This window comes from Hesperophylax consimilis, chromosome 2 (assembly GCF_061612785.1).
Source record: "Hesperophylax consimilis isolate HC1 chromosome 2, BYU_Hcon_1.0, whole genome shotgun sequence".
In the NCBI taxonomy this organism is placed as follows: domain Eukaryota; kingdom Metazoa; phylum Arthropoda; class Insecta; order Trichoptera; family Limnephilidae; genus Hesperophylax; species Hesperophylax consimilis.
In genome coordinates, this window is record NC_142837.1 from 18,636,633 (window position 1) to 18,646,044 (window position 9,412).

Below are 9,412 nucleotides of genomic sequence, written 5' to 3' on the forward strand. Positions count from 1 at the left end.
GCGCATCCCCAAAGCTATCCCAATTCGCCCTAGTGGTTCTGAAGTTCCAAGATGATTGTGGAGCTTCTGTCTTTGTAATTCCCACTGAAAAAGTTATCAATCTATGATCAGAAACTATCGCACACTCATGAACCGTCCACTTTGATATTTTTGACGCAACAGATCCAGAGCAGAGAGTGAGATCAATGTTGCTTTCGCCACCGGTTCCTGAAAATGTTGAAAACGTACCTGGTTCATTGAGGATGAACAGACCTTGCACTGAGATAAGATCTTCGACGGCATAGGATCTTTCCGTTCGATTTTCGTTAAAGTCGAACCAGAGAGGCGAGCGCACATTGAAGTCACCTCCAATAATTATGTTTCGGCCTTTTAATTTATGCAAGGCTCGCGTGAGGCTCAAAATATGCAGTTCAACTAAATTACCATATTTCAAATATAGTGATATCACGATTATCTCAATATCGCCGAATTTAAAGGAAACACAGGCTTAGTATTCGTTCGACAGTCCCTCGAGAAGGAGGGGGCTAATCAACGAAGTATTGACCAGAACACCCGCCCCGGGAGAGCTGCCTACTTCAACTACCACCCCTGGACTAATGATACCAGGTGTCTTCCCTTGCCAAACGTATTGCTCCTGAATGAGCAGAATGTCGATCCCAAGGTCGGTCATGACCCGCTAGGCCTCAAGGGTGGCTATCCGAGACCGCTGCAGGTTGATCTGGCCTATGAAGAGGGGATTAGCGGCAGCCATAATCAGTCATGCAAACTTGAGCCTCGATCGCAGCTCTGTTTGCGGGGCAGGCTCGGTCACCAGTATAATGATCGGCTGGTTTCCGAAACTTGGTACAAGTTGCGCAGGTAGCGGCTTGTGCCTTCTTGGGGCACTCCTCGAAATCATGACCGGCTGCGGCGCAGTGGCGGCAAGAAATGAACTCCTGAGTACATGATTTGCTCACATGGCCGTACATGTGGCATTTAAAGCAACGGGTTGCTCTCAGGTAGTCACGAACCCGACAGGCATTCCATCCAAGGTAGCAAAGACCGCTATCTATTAGTACCTTCTGGCAATCCGGATGACACGTGACAATCATATTCATAGTCCCGCCTTCACGTTTCCCAAAGAGGGAGACCCTCCGCATTGTCCTTAAATGGTCTTCCCTGGAGAGAGTTGATTTTTCTGCGACGTTATTATCAAAAATTTCCTTGAAAAGAGCCGTGTCAGCAGTTGCGTCTCCTCTGGGGACGTCATAAATGACTATCTTGGGTAGTCGTCCCTGTGGGTTAACCATTTTTAAACCTTTGAGAATGTTTTTGACACCCCCCGGGCTATCAGTTTGCAGAAGAACGCCTCCACCCTTGATCTTACGTGTCCTTACCACTTTAAAACCGTCGGTTTTGGGATCCAGAACCGATGTACATTCTGTACAAGTACATTCTGGGTCTCCTCAGATGTTTTGCCTTAAGGGGCAGTAGGGTAGAACAGAATAGTGGGTCTCAGGGAAGGCAGCTCATGCTCCTGTCCCTCGAATAAGATGGAACCACTGGGAGGCGCTCCGGAAGCTGCACCCGCATATGTTTTTTTACCTACTACTTTTTCAATAACTGGTGCCATATGAGACGGACGTTTAATGAGTAAATCTATTTTTTCCGATAATCCCTTCTGTGATTTAATAACCTCGGCAAAGGCGCCAGCTCTCGCGTTGGCGGCGGCACAGGTATTTGCCAGGTTTGCGAGCTCATTACGAATTAGATCTATACTTACCTCAATAACTGAGCGGTCCTCCTTTTTCATTTTATTTTTCATCTCATTCACCTTTGCAGAGATCGTCGAAAGAGGGCTCCAAAATGGGGCAAGATAATCCTCCTTGACTGGAATATCGTAGTTGTCACCTGAAATGAACTGTTCCTCAATTCTGCCACGCTTCTTTTTAGCTGGGTTAGGCGATGGATTTTTGGCCACGTCACCAGTACCAGTGGAAATATTTCCAGAAGGAGCGTTCGCTACATCCTTCGGGGCGGCCAAAATGGATGCTGCTCCCTCTTCACGGAGTAAACTGCCATGGATACTGGTAAACGGTGAAGTGGGCCGTCTAGGACTACCAGGCTCCTTGTGGGCTTGAATACTCTCCATGAGCACATAGGATCTGGGAGAAGGCCGTCTCCCTTGTGAGGATATCTCCTTCCCTCTTGCCTGCGCTATTTTAATAACTTCCTCATTTGAAAGCTCATGGAGGGACACCTTTTCCTCATCGGAGGAGTCCACAGAAGACATATTACATATAATAAAAAATAAATTAAAAAGAAACAAACAACCTTAAATTAAAAAAAAAATAAAAAATCCAGACAAAATGCTGGAACTTACCGCTGTGGGTAGAATGCAAATACAGATGTTATTTACAAAATCTGCAAACTCACCAGAATTTCACAAAATCCGAATTTAATTATGTAATTGAAGATTAACACAGTACTGACAATAGTATTTGCCGCGTTTATGCAATTCAGATTAACTCAAAACACATTTAAACGTCACTACAATTTTCGGTAATCCGACCCGAAAATTAACTAAAAAAAACTATTTTTAACACTTATTATGTACTATTTTATTGCTGAAGAATAGAAATACAGTAAATAACCGCCAGAAGTGCGATTAAATATGATTATAATTAAGATTAACACCGTTTCGTTTCGCAAGTAAACAAACCGGTGCACGAAGGTAGGGATATCAACTGCCCGGTTCGGCCGGGCGAACTGAACTGTAGTCCATGCAGAGCCGGGTGTAGGTGAGTAGGTTCTGTAAGGGTGTGGTGAAGAAAAAACGGGGCGCGACGCAGGGTAACCAGCCGTTGGTGTCAGCCGCTTCAGTACGCAGCAAGTAGCTCGCTAGTTAATGACTGACTAAGTACATCTCCATGCGCCTCATTATGTAGTCGCCCCAGTGCATCGAGAACATTTCAGAACTGTAGGTAGGAACGCCGAACGCACGCATTGCGTCTAGAGTATTTCTGCTACAATGCGTTTTGTATTGGCGATCGTTCCAAAAAATTTTCGTAGCGTCGCTACAGACTAATAGTCCTAAATATCCGATAAGAATAACGTATGAATATTGACGATGAGTGAGCGTTAGAAATAAAAGCCCCGATATTTTAATTGATTAAGCATAATTATGTTTTAGGGGGGAAAAATCTTGAAATATTTATACTATCCTTATATAAAAATATATTTTTGAAGACTTATGAGATTGAAAAAAAGGCAGCAATGTTGGCTAGTGCAATACTTGTCGGATAGAGGAAATCTACTGAGTTAGAGTTTCGGTCGCAAACTAATTATTTATCTTTTCTGTATCTCTTCCATTCATAATTTTATAGAATCCTATGTATTCGAGGCCACAAGTGGTGTCCCGCAAGGGTCCCACCTTGGCCCAATATTATTCTTAATATTCATTAATGACATTGTAAACATATTTAAAGATGTACAAGTCCTACTTTTTGCAGATGATCTAAAATTGTTTAAAAGAATACGAAATATATATGATTGCCTAATTTTACAAGCTAATTTAGATAATTTTTTTAAATGGTGCGAACAAAATATGTTATTTTTGAACATTGAGAAATGTCAAGTAATACGATTTTCCAGAACTCATTCTCATATCTTACATGAATATAATTTAAATAATGTTAAATTAACACCAGTATCACAAATTCGTGACTTGGGAGTTATATTCGAATCAAACTTAACATTCACAGCGCATATAGATGATATAACTAATAAGGCTTTAAAGATTCTTGGCTTCCTTTGTAGAACCCTAACTGATTTTAAGTCATTGGATTGCATGAAAACACTCTACATTTCACTAGTTAGAAGCCAAGTGGAATATAATTCACCTATTTGGTCTCCTTTCTATAAAGTACACTCTAACAAATTAGAACGGGTTCAACACAAATTTCTTAGGTACTTAAATTTCAAGCTTAAAATTCCAATAGAAAACATTAATTATGTAAATTTGATGAATGGACTTAATTTAATTACGCTGTCTGACAGAAGAACCATTTCAGACCTAATTTTATTATACAGAGTCATGAACAACCTTATTGACAGCCCTGCCATCGTTGCTGCTATTAAACTCTATGTACCGACAAGAAATACTAGACAAAATACAACATTCTTTTGCGACACATATAAAACCAACTATCAGTCAAACTCACTTACCAATAGGATGCATGATTTGGGCAACAAGTTTGGTGGTATTATAGATATATTCCATGATTCCCTTTATAATCTTAAATTCAAATTAAACCAACACTTTGTGGAATCATACAAATTATTGTAATAGATTTAACGATTAGATATGTTATTGTAATGTTTTATATTATATTTTGTTCTTTGTTATTGTTAAATATTATGTTGTTTAAAATGTTTCTTTACGCCATATTCTTCAAAAACTACTTGTATATTTTTTTAAAATTCTTCACTTTTATAACTCTTAGTATAAATTCTAACTCGATAACTTATGTAAAACTTATTTATAATCTATGTAAAAGCCCCTATGGGCGTATAACAACAACAATAAACAATAAACAACAATAATAAAGTTTGAATATGTTTTAATGCCACAATGAAGCGTGAATTTTTAATGAGTTAAAATTTATTGTAATAATAAGTTATTGAAGATTGTATTATGTCAATAAGGTGCTTATTTTTTCTAAATTAGAGCTTTTATGAACTTAATATAGTATTCTACCGTGTGAAGTGAAGGATAGTATATTTTAGTCAAAAACATTTAAATTGAAATTAGTTAGAGGGAATAATCAATTACAAATTCTAAGAGACTGCAAAACTAAGCATTTTTAGTTTGAGAACCCAATTAACCTTTTACAAATCCCAAATTTAAAAATTTCCAGGATCATCCCCTCTATATAAATAAGGTAGGTTTATGGAGCTATAAAAACACGTTGACACTTATTCCACAACTTCTTTCTACAGAATTTTGGGTTAAATCATCGCATTATAGGACGGATTATTCAAAGCTTATTGTAAAGTGTCGAACCTTACACAATCCCTACGGAAATGATCTTCCATAGGATATCACAACAGAAATATTATAGCATCCATTACACGACAAAGGGGTGTTCTGATAAGGGTAGGAAAGATTTATTTTATATATTTCTCCTCGCTTATTTTTCATTTCATGATGACAGAATGTACAAATATTCATTTTGATGTTCGGTTCAAAGATACAATGTGGTCAGAACCTTACGATATCCATAGAACTACAATTAGAGGCGCTCCTGCGTACTCATAGCTCGTCGAAACTTGTTCCACTATTAGAACGCGATAAGCGGTGGGCGTAGACCGAATTCGGTAGTTTTAGTTAGAGCGTTGAGAGAGTTGGAGGTCAGTTGGAGGTAAAAACGCGGAACCTATTTTTTCGCTTCATGTCTTTTCTAAACATAAAACATCAATGGCGATATCGTAGATATGCAGAAATAACACTGTTCACAATAAAATCAATAGCCTAAAGTAAACTTTGAGATGATAATGTCCACATAAAATAGACAGTTTCTGTTGTTTCTGTTCTACATGTTTCTGTACAGTGTACAAAGCGACAAATAAACTTCACAGAAAATGAAATATTGATTTCAAGTGACCACTATGTGGCTTTTTTTATAACATTTTCGTAAGCTTCATAATACTTTTTACTTATTTTGGTACTGTACAGTGTACAGTCCATTCAAGTCGGGATATGGAGAAGGTTACACATTATGTTGTGTTTGACGGTGAAGCAACATTATTCAAGTAATAGTTAATTTAACAGTCTATTTGCCGCTGTGCTAGACACTTGTACACACAAGTAGACGTGACGACCAATATGCTTCGATGATCTGAAACACTTCTTACAAAACAACACAAAAATAAAATTGAGCTCTTATTACACCTAAATGTTTAGGTGGCAGACAGAAAATATTCTTGTGTAAAGGATTCATGAAAACTTCACTCGCTGGCAATTAACTGACAACTGTTTGAAACGAGTGTCAGGCAATGTCCAAAAGCTGAATTTTAGAAAAAAATAAATTTGGCATATCGTCTCAAATTGGTTAACCGCAGCCAAAATCATCTTGAATATGGCAAATCAAAAATTAGATTTTAAAGCCCTTCTATCCAATAGGCCTTCTATATTTGCGATTACGTTCGAATATCTTCACCTACGAACATGATGAACAAGCATACCAAAAATATATTTTTGAAGATTTATGATATTGACAAAAAATGCAGCAAAGTTGGCTAGTGCAATCCTTGTCGGATAAAGGAAATCTACTGAGTTAGAGTTTCGGTCGCAACCTAATTATTTATCTTTTCTGTATCTCTTCCATTCATGATAAAGTTTGAATATTTTTTCATGCCACTATGAAGCATGAATTTTTAATAAGTTAAAATTTATTTAAAATAAAAACAAAGAAACTTATTTTTCCAATAGAAATAGTACCTACAAGTATATGGGATTGTTCACAAATCCTATGTTATTTTTTAAGTTACTACTATTACATGAATAATGACTACGTCAAGTATTATGGTTGCTTTAGGAACGCCTGTCTGAACCGAACAGTGAGTTATAGAATTAAAAAGAAGTATGACCGGTAGCAAGAAGTAGTGTGAGGGAATCACAGTAAGACCGTAAAGGAAACAAGAAGAAAGGGAACTAAAATAGAGAAGCCTAATCTGACCACTGTAAGACTGGTTGATGTGGTGTTTTACCGCTGTATGTCTGTTGTAAGAAATCATCCATATTTTTTTTAATACCCCCTAAATGTAAAAAATATCTTTCTTCATTATGTTAGGTTTAGGAATGATAAAAAACATTCACATAATATTACGTAGTCTTAAGTGAAAAAGAAATCTTTGAATTTATTTTCAGCACAGGCGAAAACATGCAGCAGAATGGAATATGTTAAAGATTCTATCACAATGAAATCGAGGAAATAAGTATTTTGCAATCTCGCTTCGGTTGGATATATTTCGTAAATAATATTATTTGATCAAAAAAATCGGGATCACTTACATATTCTTGCATAACTCCGAAATCCACTTAAAATATTTTCCTGCTGTTCGGAGTTAAATTTTTTGCCATCGGGCCTCCTGGCTGGAGCTGAATCTGCATTTAAATGAGGCTTCTATTTCGCGATATTACCCTGGAACACGATAAGAGAATTTCGCGGCGAAAAAATGTTTGCTGTGTCATGTGCTTCAGAGGTCGTCAACTCTGTGTTGGCAAGCAATACAATTGCTTAGGCGAGAGAACTTAAGGTAACATAACGAAAAATATTTGCTGTGTTGTGTAATCCAGGGATTGTCAACTACCCGCCAGTCAGCAATCCAGTTGCTTGAGTAGTGAAATGTGAGGTTACATTACAAAAAATATTTGTTGCGTTACGTAATTCAGAGCTCTTCAACCGTAGGCGGGTAAGTAGTACAGATGCTTAGTTATCTTAACATTTTGTACTATGGCTTTTTAATTGAAGATTTTCTTTGAAATTGCCACTGTGCAATATTAGTCAAGAGACTGAAATTAATACAAATGGTAGGTGATGACAACCTTGGACGCTATTATACACCTACGTTGTTGCCTCTCTTTCATGCTATGTCTCTCATGCAAGACGTCAGTAACACTTAGAAAGGAGCATGTTAGGTTAGGTTAGAATAAGTTAATAATTTAAAACAAAAAATGTCTTGTTGTAATCCAGGGGTGAACAACCCGATGCTCCAAATTCATGTAAAAAGGCGTATTTTTTGTAAAAACCTCACCTTTTCAAAACATTTAATTATCGAGAAATGTTAAATGTATTTATTTTTTTAATTTTTCAAAAATAACGTCGAATTAAGGCCAATAATTTAAATTGTAACGTAGATTGTCACCGTATGTATTAATCTTGAGTATTCCGGTGAAGTGATCCACCATAGCTTGCAACAATCATGGGAAATGAAATGAACACTCGGAATATCAATTGAGATATGATAATATGTTGTATATTTAATTTAAAACTTTAAATACAAGAGCAAGGACTCACATTTAGAAAACAGGGGTGGTTGGCTATTTGAAAACACAAACGTAATATGAACTTTGCCACGACATTTACTTGTAAAATTATATTAACTAAACATCTTAAAATAAGACATCAACAATGAGCGCCAGTCTAAAAACTATTCAAAATAAATTTATAAACATGGTGATATCTATAAATTATGTGTCTATTTCATAAGGATTATTAAAATGTCTCACGTGCGTGAATAATCTCCGACAATTGTGCAGCTCCCTCAGGTGTGTTCCCCACCGGCCTCGAAAACTAACTGACGACTTCTCTGGAACTCAACGCGCAGCTCAAATGTTGAATCCTCCGAGTGACAGCTGTAATCCAATGCCAACGCGTGTCTAGAAATCATACTATGTAAGCGGACGGTTCCTACCGCTACAAAATCACCTTGCTTCAGTCAAAATAAACCAAAAATGTCGTTTGTGTAATGATGGAGAACCGAGCTAGAGAACCAGAAGATAAAACCCGCGACGCTTGGGAGGGTGGGAAACCGATTACTAGGATACCATAACATCATTAAGCTGATGCTATTTGATGGCTATTTTTGAGCTTTTGTCAGAATAAAATGATCACTATAATGTAACCTAACACAATATATACATACTACTAACCTTTACTACTTTACAATTAGTAATTTACTCTTAGTATCTCCCTTGTGATAGACCACCATTCATAATGAGAAACGCTTCTTGTAATGATTTTCGTGTTCAATGACCAGATCCGAAGAGCCATAAACTTACGACTCCTCCCCGCTCCATTTAAACTTCAAAACACAGCCCAATTATTATTGGGGATGCCGTAGTTCCTCTAGCTCCGGACAGTTGGGAGCAGTTCATATTTTAAGGATAATTGCTGACTTAAATTAATAACTGGTCTACAATTTTAAATTTTACCAGGCCTGCTTTACAGACATGAACTATTCTGTAGCAAAGGTCAGACTGCCTTCATACGAAAGTAATGCCTACGAAAATAAACCAACGTAAATTGGTCCGCTTTCCTACTACACTTCCCTTTCTACCTATTTTCCTTTTCTGCTATTTGCAGAGGCTTTCACCGTTTATAGCGTTCCAGTTAGAACAAAAAACCTAATATGAATATGCATTAGATAGAAACACTCGGTTGGCCGTAAAAAACTGTTTTGAAAACTAGAATACAAAGTGCTTTTAGAAATATTTATTTACATTGGGATAAAATCACAAAAACATGTGAATTTCTTTCGAGTAGCCATTAATAGTTTAAAAAAGAATTAATGTCACTCCCTCCCCCAATACACACAACACTGTTTTTTTGTAGGGTACAATCTAAAATTAAAATATACGCAAAAAAGC